The 18,650-nt window shown below is 47.7% G+C and overlaps 1 protein-coding gene, 1 long non-coding RNA gene and 1 other non-coding gene across 4 annotated transcripts in view; 2 read left to right on the forward strand and 1 right to left on the reverse strand.

The window, feature by feature from the left end:
- The window catches only part of DSCAML1 (DS cell adhesion molecule like 1), a 365,655-nt gene that overhangs the window by 318,428 nt on the left and 28,577 nt on the right, over positions 1–18,650 (reverse strand). The window lies entirely within an intron of this gene.
- Positions 8,049–17,214, forward strand: LOC122449661. Of its 2 annotated transcripts, XR_006271992.1 has the most exons (4): positions 8,049–8,259; positions 9,201–9,270; positions 10,121–10,252; positions 13,674–17,214. It is a non-coding gene; the product is annotated as an uncharacterized LOC122449661 (long non-coding RNA). The 2 variants fall into 2 exon arrangements; XR_006271993.1 differs by lacking the exon at positions 10,121–10,252.
- TRNAG-UCC lies at positions 15,469–15,542 on the forward strand. Its single transcript has one exon. It is a non-coding gene; the product is annotated as a tRNA-Gly (tRNA).

Below are 18,650 nucleotides of genomic sequence, written 5' to 3' on the forward strand. Positions count from 1 at the left end.
ATTAGTGGAACTTCAATGGCTCGAGACCATAAGACCTAGAGAAACTGTCGGCTGCTGAAAGGTGGTACCTGCGGGTACATGCGTCAGGCAGAGAAGGGGTAGATAACGCCCAGTAAACACTGGTGACACGTCTCCTGGGTGCGTCTATGCTGCCAAGCACACGGGCCACTGCATGCATGCCCGTCTTCCCCAGAGTGAGCAAGGCGAGGATGAAAGAAAAGTGTAGGTCTTGGTGGTGATGGTTTAATCACTCAGTCATGTCCATGGACTGCAGCCCGCCAGGCTCCTCTGGCCATGGGATTTCCCAGGCAAGAGATAATTCTAATCCCCAGATGAAGCCTTTACCGGAAAAGTGCCTAGCCCAGGAGTCAGCAGGCCCGTTCAGACCAGATGGGACCTTGAACGAATGTGCAGAACCATGTACTTTATGAAAATACCCGAATTAACCCCCCAGGTTGGACAGACATTGTACAGCAAGATCATCCAGCCCCAGTGCCTGCCCCCCAAGGGTTTACATGCTATAAAATGGCAGGAGGCTCACGTGGGTGGGATGACAGGAGAAGGGGGGCCCTTCACCCTGCATCAGCTGGGACTCTGTTCTCTTCTGGGATGGAATCTGAACTGTCCTGCCCGGCCCTTCGATTACAGCCTTCTCTTACTGAGACCCCGTGCCTTTTTTGGGCGCCTTCCGAGGTTTCTGTTTGGGAGAGGCCAGTGGCTGGGGGCGGGGGCTGGGGCTACCCATGCATGCGTGTTTGTGTGTGTTTGTGTGTGCGCAGGCGTGTTGTTGGCACGGACGTGACTCTGCATTATCCAGGCCCATAATGAGTCCTCATTGCAATGGGTTTGATGGAATAATTATATTCTGGAAAAACTGCAGGAAACTGCGTTCCACTTCTTAAAGGGCAGGATCATCAAACATTTGTGCTACATTATTTGCAGTCACACCTTCTGCTGCATCTGCTCCCTTAAAAAAAAAATCTCCAACTCCAATCTGATCTGAATATATAAATCTGAATTATCACAGCAAAGGCGATATGCTCACACCTTTTTTCTTTTTTTTTTTTATCTGTTGCCATGGTGATTAGATAAAATTCACGCCAAGTCTCCAGGGAAGGATGGAATTATTTCAGACAGTTTCTCACCCCTCTTAAGCTACTTCTCTGTGTAACATGCCTGGGCACCATCTCTGGGCTTGGGCAGAAGAGCAGCAAGAGGAGAAGGCACCACCTTTTTGGGAAGCCCTGGACAAGTGGCAGAAAGCACTCCTCTTTCAGAGATTCTCTTGGTGCCAAACTCTGCCCTCAGCCACAGAGCCAGAAACAGGTCCTCAATTCACAGCTTCCCCGGCCATCCCTGAAGCCACCTGGGGAGAAAAATGGAGACCCAAACAGGGAAAAGATAGCATCCATGTTCAAGGTCAAGGCAAAAGGAGTTGCAGAAATTGACCTAGGGCTGTGACTCTGTCCTTCCCAAGTAGAGCTGAACAGGGAAAGGTTTTCCTGGGAAAGCAGAGTCTCAACTCCCAGAACTGGGTCTGTGTCTGGATCCAATTTCCATCATGGCTTTCCCAGACTAAGATTCTCACAGGGGCTAATTATCAATGGATGTAGTTTATTAAAAGGTTTTTGCAAAGGGCATTATTGACCTAATTGTTATTTAACACCACCAGTTTACGAACCTCTTCCGTGTGTGTGTGTGTGTGTGTGTGTGTACACATGTGACTTAAAGGATACAGCGTGTATTACAGAAGGCAGAGTCTCCCTTTCTAGCATAAGCTTTCTCATTTTGATCAAAAGTCTGTGTTCCAGAGTAGAGGAGACAGGAGCTCTGATTCCTGGAGACCTCTTTCACTGAATCCTCAGGGGCCTGAACTCACACCCATAAAAGCTAAGAGAAGTTCATCTTCAAAACCACAGCTGAACAAGAAGGGGAAAGCTTCATCAGTCCAGACCTATAGGGCGGGACAATGATTTGTGTTCGTCTACTCCAGTGACTCACGTTAGGGTCTCATTAGCAGTCCCTTCGATAAAGAGAAAGGCATTAGGGCACATATAATTTTGAGTGTTATCTCACAGCAGCATTTTACCTGATGAAGTGTTAGGAGAGTGAACCCTGGTTGGGGGGGGTGGGGTGGGCGGGTGGTCGGAAAGGATGCCAGCTCTTTCAAGGGGCTTCATCCCAAGGGGCCAGGACATGTCGAAGAAGTACACCACAGGCAGGTCGCCAGGACAAAGATTTCTGTGAGTATTAGGCAGAGAATGTGTCTTTTGGGGTTGCTCACCAGGACCAGGACTCTCCAGCAGAGCGGTCTGGGGAGATGGCGGGGTCTGGCAGCCCACAGGTTGGGGTTTGCTAGAGGCTCTGTTAAGCCTGTTATTTCTCCTCTGGGCCTCAGTTTTCTACTCTGACAAGAGGGAAGACGATGCCTATTTCTGTCCCTATTGGGAAACGCTGCAAGTTCTGAAGTCAGGAATGGTATTGTCACATGGGGCCAGAGGAGAAGCAAGGACATCGGGAGGACCAGGCAGGTCCCCCCTCCCAACCTCTCCACCCTGGGTGAGCACCGAGCCTGATACATGAGCCATCGAGAGCCAGTCCCTAAGCCTGTCCTGTCACTCAGCCCACAGCTGTCCCAGGAGAACTGTGACCCCAGGACACACCCCAGGCAGGAGGGGTGGGGACGCAAGGAGTGATGGCATGGGTGGGGAGTGCAGCAAGCCTGGCTGCAAATCTTGCAGAGAGCACTCAGTAGCTCTTCACCCCAGGCCATGCAGCCATTCCCAGCCTCTGTTTCCTCAGCTGTGAAAGGGGAATACATTTAAAACCTATCTCCCTCTTGTTGTCAGATTTGAATGGTATGAAATCTATAAAGCACTCAGCAGAGGGTTTGGACCAAAGCAAAGTCCCAACACATGGTAGCTGAGATGATGATGAGGATGCTGGAGGAGGAGGAGGAGGATGGCAGCATCACTGTAGCAAAAGGTGGTGCAAACACAGCACAGAGGAGCCCTGTGCTCTGGTTCCCACTTTGCCGTTCACTGCCGCTCTGTTGGGGGCATGTCACTTCATCTCAGATCCTTACTCTCTATCCACAAAAGGAGAGTCTACTCTGTCGTGAACTTGTGCAATAAGTGTTATTATTCTTGATTTTCAAACGAGACAAGGAGGCTTTGAGAAGATAAGCACTATAAGTTGCCCAAGGTCACATATTAGTTAGTGGCTGAGTTGGGACTCAAACCCAAGTGTAAGAGTGTCTCCCTGGCTTTCAATGAAGCACGTACAACATAAGATGGGGAGTGTACACTTTTGTTGATTGTCAAGTGTGATATGTGGCTAAGTTACCATGGTTGTGGGCATCACTTTGAATTGGCAGCTGGGACCTGTGACTTAGTGGGGCTTATTTGCAGCTGTGGCTCACTCTGCCTGCTGCCAAAAGAGATGGAAGCCAGGGAGATGGCCCCAGAGAGCCTGCTTCTAAATCCCAACTATCACTGATTATGGGACTCTGCCAGGTCCCCTCCCAGTGCCAAGCCTCTGTGATTGTAGGATTCAGTCACTGGAGGCCAAGTGAATAGGCACTGTTTGCAAAGGAGAGGCTGGGACCTCACCTAAGGACAACTCAGGGAGATGAGAGAAGGAAAGGGTCACCAGAGACATATGTGCACAGCTAAAAAAGATTCTGGAGTCCTTTCCCTTTAAGAGAAGCAAAGATCCCCGACTTTTGGACGAGGGCTGTGCATGCCTGGAAGGGGGAGGGGGGGAAAAGCCCCCTAGTCTAGAAATTCAAAGGCACCCCAGGCCCTGCGAGATGCAGAAACTCTTAATTGGAGCTGTGCGTGCATCCAGCACCGATCACTCCATGATGTGCCTTTCTGAGGCAGCACAGAAGGCAGCCCTTCATTAAATCTGACACCAGGGAATTAATTCAGCTCACTGCCGTCACTCTGTCTCCGTCACCCTTTCCCCTCAACAGCCACTGCTCCTTGATCTTCCCCACCTTCATGTCGAAAGTTCTCCTTGAGGAGGGAAGCTTCCCCTGACTGTCACCTGAGCTATGACTATATTGAGGGCCAGGACCCAGGGCCCGGATCCAGAGGGTGCAGTGGAGACGGATGGGTGGGCGGGTGGATGGATCAACACACACACACCTTCCTAGAAAGCAGGTGAAGGAAGGACCATGGGCCAGGATGATTCCTTCTCCACCACTGGCGGAAGAAACAAGGATTTGAAAGCTGCCAGCAACAGCTCGCTGGCTCACCTCCTTTCAGCTATTCTTGAAAACATTGACTTTATAATTAAAGTCCCTTTGGGAGGAGCCATGTAGAGACAGAGGAGGAAGAAAAAAAGAAGGGGCCAGGGGGAAGCTACCACGGCTGCTCTGCACTGTCACGGCCCTTTCTTGCCCACTGAACATCACAGCTTCCAAACTGACCCCCCACCTCCACCTACAGGTACCTTCCTACCTACCCACTATGTTCCCCCACGGTCTCCTCGTGACTTCACAGGTGGCTAACCTGTGTACAGAGCTCCTTCAGCTCAAGATGAGTCAGGGCGGGTCCCAGGCAGGCAGAGCCTCAGCACTAGCCGTGAGAACCAGTCACTCTCATTGTAGGCAACCTTATTCTTTTGCCCCAGTATGCCAGGTCGATATTATCTTTGTTCTACTCATGATGAAAAGTGAAAACAGTTGGGAAGCACTGCCCTAGGGCTCCAAACTCTGTGATCTGTCCGTCCAAGGAAACAAAGCCTCAGAAGCCTTCAGTAACTTCTATTGTAAGTCACTAGACAGGACTTGAGTTTAATTCCTCTTTCTCTACGCAGTCCCAAAAGATTTGTCCAGGGCTGGTAAGGAAAACTATAACACTCATAAGACCAGGGAGAGGGAACACGGATTTTGTGAATGCTAATTTATGACAGAAGAGAGATTTAAGGAAGAACTGCCCTAAAGGAAGGAGGCAGATCCCCCAGGGAAGTATTAGCAGCTGACTGGGGCTCCTGGCTAAGGTAGGTATTATTCAGTCACTAAGTCATATCTGACTCTTTGTGAACCTCTGGACTGTAGCACACCAGGCTCCTCTGTCCTCCACTATTTCCCAGAGTTTGCTCAAATTCATGTGCATTGAGCCAGTGATGCTATCTAACCACCTCATCCTCTACTGTCCCCTTGTCCTTTTGCCTTCAATCTTTTCAGCATCAGGTAGGTATACCCAAGGAAATAACACCAGTAAAGTAATAACTCCCATTAACATTTTATATGGGTTGATAAAAATGTCCATTTGGATTTTTTCATTCGATATTACACAAAAACTTGAATGAACTTTTTGGCCAACCCAATAGATGCGGAAGTTCCAAGAGGTAAGTAATTGCCCAAAGTGAGACCCATTTGAGACCCAGGCCCCGTCTCCTTCCTGCTTCTTCCAGCGTATCCTCTCTCCCCTCTATCAGAGCTTCCTGCCTCTGGAAGAGTCCCACTCGCTCAGGAATGCCAACTAGACAAAGTCTCCTCTTGACTACAATCAGATCGCAGAGTCAAGTCAGAAACGCAAAATGAGCCGTTTTTTTAAAGAGTTCTTGATTTTGTTTTTTTAACATTCTTGAGGAATTCTGACATTCCCTTTTCATTAAGTCACAAAATCAGATTGTAAATTTTTCCCTGCCCAAGGTAGGTTAGGAAGACTCTGAGTGTTGGGGCTGAACCCCTGGTAACAGAGGAGCATCTGGTTGCGGACTGACAGCCTGTTGGCCACCCTTCGTTAAGACGAGACATAGCACCTGTACGCTTCTCACCAAAACCACGGCCACCAGTATGTCTGGAGTCTCTGTTATACCCCCTGCCACCTGGGGGAAAGGCCCTTTGTCCTGGGAGCAGGAGAGCCCTGCTCTTTGGTAAAGCATCAGAGGAGGGAAGGGGAAGTAAGTCAGCTCTCCTGGGTTTTCTCACTTTTAAAGGTATTAATATGGGGCTTCTCTGGTGGCCCAGCAGTAAAGAATCCACCTGAAATGCAGGAGACAAGGATTTAATTCCTGGGTCAGGAAGATCCCCTGGAGAAGAAATGCCAACCCACTCCAATATTCTTGCCTGGAGAATTCTATGGACAGAGGAACCCGACACAAAGAGTTCCTTTGGGGTTGCAAAGAGTTGGACATGAATTAGAGACTAAAACAATAAAAAGGTATTAATATACATCAATATCAACATACTCCCTGAAATCGTGTGAAAGATCCTAGTGACCCTCTGAATCCTCCATGTTAGAAGGTTAATTTAGGAAGTTGAAAAGGGAAAAGTGATGCTGAGCTCCTCTCAGAGATGGGGACAGGAGGAAGGCCGCTCAACATGGCAGGTGCCCAATGAACCCTTAGGGACTGTGGTACATTTCTGCGGTCCGCGTCACCCAAAAGCTCATAGAAAGGTCTATAAGATACATGTGGACCTATGTGAGGGTGGAACTTTTGTGAAAATTAGGAAGGAAGTTGAGTTCACATCTGGTCAGCAGCAGGACAGAGAAAGAGTATCCCCGAAACACAGGGCAAAGAACGGGGATTCAGAATAGCTGGGAAGCAGGAGTCAGTGATGCTGAGACCATAAACCTTCCTAGAATTTGTAGACATCTTGAGAAGGATACGGGACATTCCCAAGGATGTGGAATTAAAATTAGAGACAACTTTCAGAGCTTTTAGGAGGAGGGACCATTGGAATGATATCTGGGTTATGGAGTAATATTATTATTCCTACGTTAGAAATGAGGAAGTTGAGAAATTCAGGTTAAAGGGCCCAGGGCTATTGAGGGCCAGGAGGCTCAGAAGCAGCCAACATCATGAGTGCATAATAAAAAAGCAGATCCCAGGCTGTACTAGTGAGACAGCATGTTCCAACCAAGGAGGGGGCGAGGGTGTCATTGAACCCTCTGTTCCTACCATCTGTGGTTCAGGGCACTCACTCTGAGTCTGGGTTTTGAGAAAGACATTGACAAACTGGAGTTTGACCAGAGGTGGTACCCAGGATGTGATGAGATCAGATCAAATATACAAGGGCCTGCTGCAGAAATAGGCTGCATGAGCCGGGAGGATGGGACACTGGGGGAACGGGGGATGGACAGGAGAGGGTGGCAGCTGTCCTGTTACAGAGGGTACTACAGAGAGAGAAGGAAACTATGCAATTCTGTGGAAGTTTGGGGGTGGGCAAGAGATTGGGTGTGTACCTAAGGGATGAATTTCATGAAAGAAGATTTTAGCCCAACCTAAGAAGGAACTTATAAAGAGGAACTTCCTAAATTAGCAAGAGCAGCAGCCACTTTGCAAGGTACCTATACTTAAATATGGTTTTCAAAACCACTTCACATTTAATCTTCTCAAAATGTACTTGCAGAGTGTAGAAAACTATAAAAGAGAAAACAGAAATCACTCCTAATCTCACCACCCAGAAAGAACCATAGCAATCACTAACAGCTTTGAAGTAGGTCAAGATATCCATCTAAGATATAAGAGTGAATGTGTGTGTGTGTATTTTTTAACCAGTTGGGATCCTGCCATATGTATATAATGTGTTTGCAACTTAAGATCATATTATGATCTTTTTTCATGTAATTGAAAATGTATTAGAATATTTCATTTCTATTATTGTATGATTAATTATTTAATCATTCTCCTATCACTGGATATGTAGGATTTTTTTTTTCACTTTTGTAAATAACACAGCGGTTAACAGAAATCTTCATTGCCATCTTTGGTTACTTTTCAAGGATAGAGCCCAACGGATATGGACATTTACGGCCTCAGCTACCTACTGCCAAATTGCTTCCCAGAAAGGCTGTCCCGGTGTCTCCTCCTATCAGCAGAGCCTGCCCAACTCTTCCCTTGCTTGCCAACATCACCTCAAGGTTTTTCCTAAAAAGAGCACTCCTCTGTATTCAGATGAGAATTGAGACCTCACTTTTCAGGAACACGTCTGTTATCTGCCTGCTTATGATAAACAAGGTACAGACGCTGTCCTGCGCACACACCCTGATACACACACACGCTAGACCGTCTCACAACCCTTCCAGACCTTGGGGAATCTCATCCCAGATCCACCTTGTTGAGGATGACATCTGCCCTCATCCTGCAGTGGGATGCTTCTTGAGGACTGGGTCGCAGCTCCTTCAAGGCTACCAAGGGCATCTATATAACGAGCAGGGGACTGGGCTCCAGGGCTTCCAAGGCCCCTTCCAGCCCTGACAAATCAATTCTACCATCTGCATGTGCCACCTGGGACCTTGGGTATGTGAGAGGGTCGGGGAAGCAGAGGAAAGGCAGGACAGGGGAAATCACTGTTTCCAGGCAAACTGGAAGAGAACTAAGTGTCCTAGAAGGCAGCATCTGGTGATCCCTGCCTGCCCTCTCCCCAGCACACCCTGTGTTCTCCGGCCCCGGGAGCACCGGGAGATCACCTTTCTCTCTCCGGTTTCCCTGTTGATGTGACCTGGGCTCCCAGCCTTCTCTTGTAATTTGAGCTGTAATTGGGAGTAAACTTCTCAAAATGGGTAATTATCTGAGCACTTCCCTCCTCCACCCCCAAGTCACTTGTCCCTGCCCAGCTGGCCTCTGACATTGATCAGCTGCCCCTCAGGACAGAGGGAAGACTGCCAGGATGCTCCCTGGTTCCCAGCTTCAGAAATCAGAGAGTAAGGGGGTCTCACAGCCCTGTGAATACTCCCGGTATTCTTAATTTTTAGTGGCCTCATGCTGGGTCTCCAGACTCTCATTAAATCGGGAAATGGATTACAGTGGGATCCCGAGGCAGACACATCTCTCCCCCTCTTATATGTACACCGTTTTCATTGTTGTTATTTAATAGATGCTGAGCACCAAGCCTGGCCAAGGTGGCCCAGGCAGAGACGGCAGGAACTAGGTTGCGGAGGGCATAGCTGAGATGCGGGCTGTGTACTCGCCACCCCCTAATCCCACCAACTCAGGGCCTCCAGGATCAGACCCCAAATCTTACTTTCACCACCAACCTCTGCTCTCTGCTCCCAATCCCTCAGCCCTAGACTATCACAGAGGCACCCAGCCTGCAACCTCATCCCTTTCCTGGCATTTTGCCTGTGATGTTGAAATGGGTACTTCTCTAATGAAATATATCATGCCTGTAGAAAAAGGAAAGAAATAATATGAAAATATCCAAGCTTACTTTGACTATATTTTCTTGTGATCTGTTTTAGAAGAAACATTTTAAGAACTAAGACATTCTGAAAGCAGTTATGTTTCTGCCCATTGCTTCCTTCGTCAGAGGTAAGCGCTGCCCTAAATATGGTGTTTATCATTCTCCTGCATGTTTTGGTACTTTTGCTACATATGCATGTAGCCAGAAACAACACAGGATACTGTTCTGCATGTTTTCAAACTTTATGCAAATGGTACCATAATGTACGCATCCTTCTGCACTGTGCTTTTTCCATTCAGCATATTTCAATGACATGTCCAGGTTGATTTGTAAAGCTCTGGTTCATGCGTTTCCCCTGCAGTATAGTATTTCATTGTTGGAATATAACAGATTTAATTTATCCATATTGGTTTCCGTTGTTTTGCTATCACAAACACGGCTGCCGTGACAATTCCTGTCTTGCACCTGTGCAGGAATTTCTTTAAGGAATATACGTGTTGGAGCTCATTTCTTAACATGCCTGTCTCCCCAGGAGGACACAGACCTGTCACTGTTTGATGGAGGGCAGGTGGAGCTCAGTAGAATTTGTTAAATTGGACTGACCTGGAAGGGGTCTATGGGATCATCTGTTTTAGCTCCTTCACTTATAGGTGAGGAAAATGACATCCAGTAAGGGAGCATAAGATCATTTTGTGAGAGAGCTGGAACTGAAACCCTAGGCCCCTCCCCATCTTTCCAGCCTGATCCTTACCAGACTCTGGGGGAGCTGATGACCATTACACAAATGATCCGAAAAAAAGAGGGAAGAGGCAGAGAGCAGAATGGTCCTTAAAGGGGTCACACTTGGACACCTGGCCTCCAGATGTAGTCCTCACACCTGGACATGCTCCCTCCAGGTGAGATCGCCTCGGATCTGCACACCCAGGGCCCAGATTGGAGCTTGCCTTTTTATGCTTTCCCTCCCGACTCCTAACCCAGTCCAGGGGAACAGCCCGGAACAGAAAAGCAGGAGACCTGGATGGCATGGTTGAAAAGTGAAGAGTGGGCTCTGGAGCCAGGTGGCTCGGGATGGACTTTCCACTCCACCTTTTAATAGTTGTGTGGCCTTAGGTGAGTTGTTATTGTTGTTTGGTTGCCTAGTCATGTCCAGCTCTTTGCGACCCCAAGGACTGCAGCACGCCAGGCTTCTATGTCCCTTACCATCTCCCAGAGTTTGCCCAAGTTCATGTCCATTGTATCGGTGATGCCATCCAACCATCTCATCCTCTGTCACCCTCTTCTCCGGTTGCCTTCAATCTTTCCCAGCATCAGGGTCTTTTCCAATGAGTTGGCTGCTTGCAGCAGGTGGCCAAAGTATTAGAGCTCAGCATCAGTCCTTCCCATGAATATTCAGGGTGGATTTCCTTTAGGATGGACTGATCTCCTTGCAGTCCAACGGACTCTCAAGAGTCTTCTCCAGCACCACAGTTTGAAAGCATCAATTCTTCAGCGCTCTGCCTTCTTTATGGTTCAGCTCTCACAACCATACACAACTATACATATAGCCTTGACTATACGGACCTTTGTCGGCAAAGTGAGCTTTGCTTTTTAGCAGGCTGTCTAGCTTTGTCATAGCTTTCCTGTCATTCCACCTCCTGTTACTTCACCTCTACATGCCTCATTTCCTTCAACTTTAAAATGGGGATGATCATTCTATCTACTGTAACATGATATTGGGAGGACTAAACAAGTTAGTTTATACAAATTGAATAATTTGAATTGGATAGGCACAATTGGAATAGTGCCTAGCACACAGCAGATGCTATATGAATATTTTTTAATTGAAGTATAGTTGTCTTTAATATTGTAATAGTTTCAGGTGTACAATAAAGTGATACAGTTATATATATTTTTCAGATTATTTTCCATTGTAGGTTATTACAAGATATTGAATATTGTTCCCTGTGTTTTCCAGTAAATCCTTGTGGTTTATCTATTTGATATTTGGTAGTTTGTGTCTATTAATCCCGTACTAACTTATCCTCCCTTCAGTAACCTTAAGTTTGTCTTCTATGTCTATGAGTGTATTTCTGTTTTGTATACAAGTTCATTTGTATTATTTTTTAGATTCCACATATAAATGATGTCATATAACCCTTGTCTTCCTCTGTCTGACTTACTTAGTACAATAATCTCTAGGTCCATCCATGTTGTTGCAAATGGCATTATTTCATTCTTTTTTATGGCTGAGTAATATTCCAGTGTGTGTGTGTGTGATACGTACACAATCATCTTAAACCAATCATCTCTCGATGGGCATTTAAGTTGTTTCCATGTCTTGACTATCATGATAGTGGTGCTATGATCATTGAGGTACATGTATCTTATCCAATTAGAACTCTAATTTTTCTCTGGATATGCCCAGGAGTGGGATTGTTGGATCATGGGATAGCTCTATTTTTAGTTTTTTAAGGAGCCTCCATGCCGCTCTTCACAGTGGCAAGGCAGGTGCTGTTTTACTATCCCCCCAACTCCATACAAGGAGTCAGTGCAGCGTCAATGCACTCCACACAGCCTGGCCTTCCTTGCCATCTGACTCTGCTACCTGGCCAGAGAAAGGTGTTTCTCTGAGCCTCAGTTTCCTCGTTTGAAAGTGGGGGTGATACCATCTCTCACAAGAATAAAATGAGATAACACAAAGGATCTTGATGAGGTACACTCCCCAAACAGACCCGGAGTAGTGGTCCTGTGGTTTTATTTATCCAGCTGTATCACTGCTAGTGAAGTATCGTCCCAATCTTCTTGAGCCACAGACCGTGAGGAAACAGAAAAGATATTCTGTCTTTAAAACATGAGGTCACCGCTGTGACAGTGCCTGGCACAGTGTCCTGCCCGCAGTCCAGTGGCTGAATAAATGCTGGCCCGAAGGGCTCCTTACTCTGTCCCAAAGGTTTTCTTCTCCACGTACAGGGGAAATCAGAGAGGCAGCAGAGAAAGGCTCCTGAAAGTCTCTGAGCCTCTATTTACTTATCTGTAAGTTGGGGTATCTGTTTTACACAGAACCGTGATGAGTCAAAGTGGAACATACATAAAGTGTGCTGTAAACTCTAAAAGCACAATATACATTTATTCACATGTATTATAAAGAGAATGTCGAGCCTGCCTCAGGTCCCCATCCTACTTAACCTCTGGGTGTGACATCACGGGGCGTTTCCTCCCACCGGCCTCACTGGCAAGCTCCCGGGTCCACCTTGCCAGTACCCTAGGTTATGGGACAGCTGCCTGGGGAGCAGCAGGAAAAAGAGGGAGAGTGTGGGGTGAGGCACAGCCCATCAGCCTGAAGGAGGCCCGGTGCTCGTTCCTAGGAAATTCAAGGGCTGACCTCGGTTCCAGAAGGCTGAGCAAGGATGACCGCCATGTCTCTAGGAACATCCTTAATCATAGAAGACCAGCTCCCAAAAGTCCTTCCAGAATATTCCCTAGTCAAAATCCTCAGTGGCTCCCCACTGCCCTTCAATTATACACAACTCTATGCAGCGTCAACGACACCCTACACTTACATGAATCCTGAGCTCGGGCCAAACCAGGCTTCTCCCCACAAAGAGTGCAGCCTTGTTCTTGACGCTCCTGGATTTTACATCCGCTCCCCACACCATGGTCTCCTAAACAGGGGTTTGCAACCCAGCTGCTCACTAGATTCACCCAGGGGGCTTTCATGAATACAGGTGCCAGGGGCTCCCCAAGGATCCTGACTTAATTGTTTGGGGTTGGGCTGGTCATTGGTGTTTGTTTTTGTTTTTTTTTTTAAATCTCCCCAGGTGACTCTAAAGTTGAGAGCTGACAGGTCTAGAACAGTCTCCCCCGCAGGAGCTCCACCTGCCAAAACATCCATCCTCCACGCCCCACGGGAACTGCCGCCCTGCACGGCGCCTGTGCTAATCACAGAAGACAGGGCGCCCGCCTCTGAGCCCCCAGAGGCCGTGTGTCTGCGCATCACACTCTGCCTCGTGGTGGGCTCACCTGTGTCCCCAGTTCATCCCACCTGTTAGACAGCAAGTCCTCTGCAGATAAGCAGATCATGCCCCACATCCTCCAGGCTTCCTTTCACCCGCCCTGGACCAAACAGGCCTCATTAAATTACGATCCATCCAAAACTGTCCATGTAATTCAGAACACGTGGGCCACCCCCAGCCCAACCCAGAAGCCTGTGAACTGAATGAGGAGTTGAGCAGGGAATAAGGATTTGCTCTCTTTGTTCAGGAGAAAAGGCCCAGACCCAAACACTCACCCAGATATACTTCTGACCTTTATGCTCCTGTGGCAATGCGCTTTCCTATAGACAGTGGGCCAAGGTGTCTGCCCTGGCCCCTGCTCTGGGGTGCTTCCGGTCTATATAGGTGAATCTCTCAGCCCTTTACATAGGCAAGGAAAATTGAGTATGAGTGTGTGAGTACATGTGTGTGCATAGCTGACATGTAAAGTTACACCATGCACATTATTTGTATACACACACATATTTATGTTTATTAATATGAGTTTCTTTGGTGTGCAGGAAGAGGAATTTCTTCACATCCCCTGAGATCCTCAAGCAAAGACCCTTGGGAATCATTGTCTATATAACACGGCATCTTGCTCACAGGAAGTGCTCAAAAAACATTTGCTAGATTAAATAATGAACTGAAAATTCAACCACCTGACTGTGGCTGATGCCAACACAGCCACCTAGAGAGATGCAGGGAATGAAGTCAGCGTAGGACCTGATGCCGCCAGGAACCGTCCAATGGAGTCTGGGCCTCTTCCTGGGCGGAGACCTGACTATAGAGGGACTATAGAGGGACTATAGAGGAACTATAGTCCCTCAAGCTTCTCACTACTGCGTCCCTCAGCCTGTGTCAGGACGGAAGGCTCCGGAATATTCCAGATAGAAGCCCTTTCCTTTTGTGTGTCCCATTCTGAAAGGCAGTGAAGAGGGACCCCTGCCACACGCTCTCAGAAGGGATTCCTTTGCTTCACAAAGTCTGAGAGCCCAGTGGAACACCGCACAGAGGACAGAGGTTACCCGACGCCTGGCTGCACACTGCCGCTATCACAGGCTTCTGTCTCCCATTCTCATCTGTTTCCCAGCTGACTGTCCAGATTCTTGGGGATCCCAGGTACCTAAAGATAAGCCCTGGCCTTGAAATGGAAGAGGGAAATCTCCATGTGTGAGAGGAAAACATTCCCAATTTACAGGAAGCCTCTGGGCACCCCCTGCCCCACGTACTGGAAGGCAGAAGATTGTTCCTGCTTCTGACTGGCTTTGCATTTCATTACAAAAGGCAGGCTCGGCAGCCCCAAAAGACACATGCCTAAACTCCTGAAGATTCTGTGCACAGCAAGATGCCAGGTAGACCACAAAATGAAAGTGAAAGTCATGCAGTCGTGTCCAACTCTTTGCGACCCAATGGACTGTACAGTCCATGGGATTCTCCAGGGCAGAATACTGGAGTGGGTAACATTTCCCTTCTCCAGGGGATCTTCCCAACCCAGGGATGGAACCCAGGTCTCCCGCATTGCAGGCAGATTCTTTACCAGCTGAGCCACAAGGGAAGCGCAGACTACAAAAGCCAAGGTTAAATGTTAGGGAGCAGGCATCAGCCATGTGTGGTAACACGCAGGACTCACCCTGCCTCCGCCCCATGTGAGAGTTGTCTCCTGACTTTTAAACTTGTGCCCTTCAACCTGAAGGCCAAGTGACCTCCAGGGTAATTAGGGCCAAGACCATCCTTCTGATGTTCAACCTCGTCTGCTCACCCCGGGCTGCTCATCCCTGGATGTTCGTTTTTGTATACACACGGGACAATGCTCACGCCTGGATGCTCACTCCTGGATTCTCATTCCTCACAGAGATCTTCCGGGTCTCAAGAAGACGACTAATCCTGGTACAGTTAATCACGTGCCTGCTCAGATCCAGGAAAAATGGAAAACTTACATATAGAGAAAGGATCTATAGACAGGAAGTAGGTCTATATAGAAAACTATAAACTATCCATGGAAAATATGTTGTTTTCCCTATATAGAAAAAGTGCACAATTTCTCTTGCTCTCATGTGAGGACACTGAAGTTCAGAGAGGTTAAAGGGCGTAACTAAGGTCACATGGCAAGCAAGGAGCAAGACAGTATCTGAGCCCAAGTATCTCGGAGGCCAGAGCCCACGCCCTTTCAGCTTTGCCACACAGCATCACTGCACCACAAAGGGGCTGCAAGTAGGTCTGGCAGATGTCGGGCATCCCAAGAGCCAACAAAGGCTTTATTCTAGCAGCCACAGGACCACATCTTTCCCATCATTTAAATCTATTTCAGGAACTTCCCTGGTGGTCCAGTGGTTAAGACTCTGTACTTCCACTGCAGGGGGGCACAGGTTCAATCCCTGGTTGGGGAACTAAGATCCCACATGGTATGCAGTGTGGCCAAAAAAAAAACCAAAAAACCCATTTCATTTACAACCTAATCCAAAGGTCAGTCACCTTCCTGGTTAAACATTCTCCAGGTACTAAGTAGTCATTGTCTGAGCACCTACTATGTGCTCGAGCAGTGAGGCTTGTAGGGTGATGAACGCCAGCTCCCCTCCCACCACCGGCCTCTGCCCCGGCCCGGCCCACATGGCCCCAGCTCTGGCAGCGGAGTCTCACTGATACGCAACAGAGTTCAAAATCACAGGCTTGGCAGGAAGTGCCATCTATACATAGCTCTACCATTCTGTAAGCACCGTTGGCTTCTTCTGAATAAATGCTACCCTACATTAAATGCCAGAATTCGGCGAGCCATACTGCATGTTTGCAATGAGATTGAGAACTAAAGGCAAGATTGATTCTGATGTGAGCACCAGCAAAGCAAATGGGTTTTTGAAAACCCTATAATTTCCCTGCAACCCTTGACTTCACTAAACACACATTTTTAGACTCCAGCACAGTTAGGTAGGCATTAAACAAAAATGAGGTAGTCTAATGATGATTTATGTGTAGGATAACCTTCTATAAAGAATTCTGCTCTGATTTCAGGGTAACTTACAGAGGTGCCAACTTAAGCAAACAATGCTGCTTGTTCTGTGTCCACTGCCACGGCGTGATCCCAGGGCAGAGCGTTCATCTGCAATTGTCTTAAATCTCCTGAAATTCACCCAGTGGGTGCTTGGGAAATGCAGCACCTGCCATGAACTAAATGGAAAAGCAAAACACAACACATGCACACGCCGCCAGAGGCACCTGTGAACACAGACATTTCTGCTTGACTGAGGAGCTGCGGCTGATGGTTCTGGAACCAACCAACTGGCATGCAAACGCAGAGCAGCCAGCCTGCCGGGAGACAGAAAGGGGTGCTGGGGAGCTGCGGGCATGTGCTCCAGGTGGGGGCCTCAAGAGCTCCTGGGATGCGAGCATCAAACCAGAGATCTGGTACACCCATCCCTGGCTGTGTAACCGTGGGAGGGGCCCCTCCGCTCTCCCCAAGCGTGGTTTCCTAAGTGAGGTTAAGAACGTGTCTCCCACAGATGGGTTGGAAGGATTCAGGAAGATGCTGCCTGTGAACTGGCTTTATACACCTGAGAGCACTATATAAGTGAAAGATGACGCAGACGTCAGGGCCCAGCGCAAGGTGACCCAGGTCACCTCCAAGAGCTGAAATCAAACCATCTGGGCCCAGATCCTGCCCTACTATGCCCTCTGTGGCCTTGGGCAGGGGACTGGCTTCTCTGCCTCAGACTGCTCATCTGTAAAATGGAGCTAATCATGCCACCTCCTACATAGGACACGTATGAAGATGAAATGAATGACTTATGAAGATGAAATGAATGACTCATGAAAAGTACTTATCACACAAGATCTCCATCACTGATCACTCATTTTCTTACTATTACTATCACTGTGATTATCATTTCACCTTAGGCCATCTGACTTAGGAGAGAATTCCTTGGCTGCTTCAAAATGGTTTCCTGTAATCTCTAACCTTCAAAGGGTCTGTTAAGGCAGGGTCCCCCAACCTCTGAGATCTAATGCCTGGTGATCTGAGGTGGAGCTGACATAATAATAATAGGAATAAAGTGCACGATAAATGTAGTACACTTGAATTATCCCGAAACCATGCCCCCTATACTGCCAGTCTGTGGAAAAACTGTCTTCCGTAAAAACGGTCCCTGTTGCCAAAAAGGTTGGGGACTGCAGTAGGCATTAAAGGTGGATTTTTCTCTCTGCCCTCAGAAGAGGAAGATGAGGGAGTCTGAATCGGGTGTTCCCTTCCCCATAAAAGCAAACAATAAGCAACAACAACAAAATTAAGGATCAGTTGCCTTTTCCTTTCTACAACTGCTTTGATGAGAGAAAGAGTAATTGTCATGAGTCCCTGGGTCAGCCTTCAGGGTGAAGTCATTAAAGTATGTTACCAACATGGAGCTTGGGCTCTGGGGACAAACGCTCTGGGTTCAAGCATAGGCTTGGCCACTGAGAGGCTGTGTGCCCTGGAGCAAACTGCTTGGCCTCTCTGAATCTCATTTCTTTGTCCTTAAGAATGGGGGTAGCACGCCTCCCTCGCAGGGTTAAGAGGAGAATTAAATGAGGTGACTGACATCCAGGTACATGCCACAGGGCCCTGCATAAAAGTATATCTTAATACATGTTTATCTCCTCCTCCTGACTTTTCTTCTAATTACACAAGTCCCAGAACTTCACTGCATCTCTTTCCTCATCTGTAAAAGGGAGAAAGGAATGAGGGTTCCTTTGAAGAGTCAATGAGATCATGTAAAAGCACCTTATAAACTGTTTAGTGTTATTCTTGAGCCAGGGTTTGAGACTGAGTGGATGAGACCCATGAAGTTTGTGGAGCTGATCTTTGCTGTGCTGATACCAAACCACACACCTTCCTTCTTTCCTCAACATCATTTTGATCCGGCACCATGCAAGGCATAAGCAAATACTGAGATTAATAAAACAGCCGTTTTGTTTCTCTCATTCTGCCCAGATATCATGATGGCCTATTTGAGTTAAAAGCACTGCAGTGGTCATCCACCTGGCCCCAGCTATTTACAGCTTTCTCAAGATCATGTTTAGGGGAAACCCTTCTCCAGTGATCCCAGCATCACAGATCCTCTGGGAGGCTGCATCCCTGGCTGCCCTGTGTCCTGTCTGCAGGCCGGTACCCAGAGAAGGTAGCATGGCCCATGGTCGGACCACATCATGAAGCTGGGAAGGCAATTTCCCTTCTGAGCTTAGTCCACTCTTTTGCCATCTGATAATCCAAGTCTTGTCAGGGGCCTAATATTCATCTAAAGGATTCCATATACAGTAGGTTTCATGGTCCCCATTTCATAGGTGAAATAACTGAAGCTTTGTAAGTAAATTGCTCCAGGTCACGGATTAGAACTAGCAGACTCCACAGCCTGATTTCTTTCTGCCACATTCCCCTACCTCTCCCACTTCGGTAAATTGTCTGCTCGTATCTGTCACCCTATTTTTTATTGTGTTGCCTTTTTCTTGTTGATTTGCAGCAGTTTTTTTAA

Source organism: Cervus canadensis, chromosome 11, assembly GCF_019320065.1.
Source record: "Cervus canadensis isolate Bull #8, Minnesota chromosome 11, ASM1932006v1, whole genome shotgun sequence".
NCBI lineage: Eukaryota > Metazoa > Chordata > Mammalia > Artiodactyla > Cervidae > Cervus > Cervus canadensis.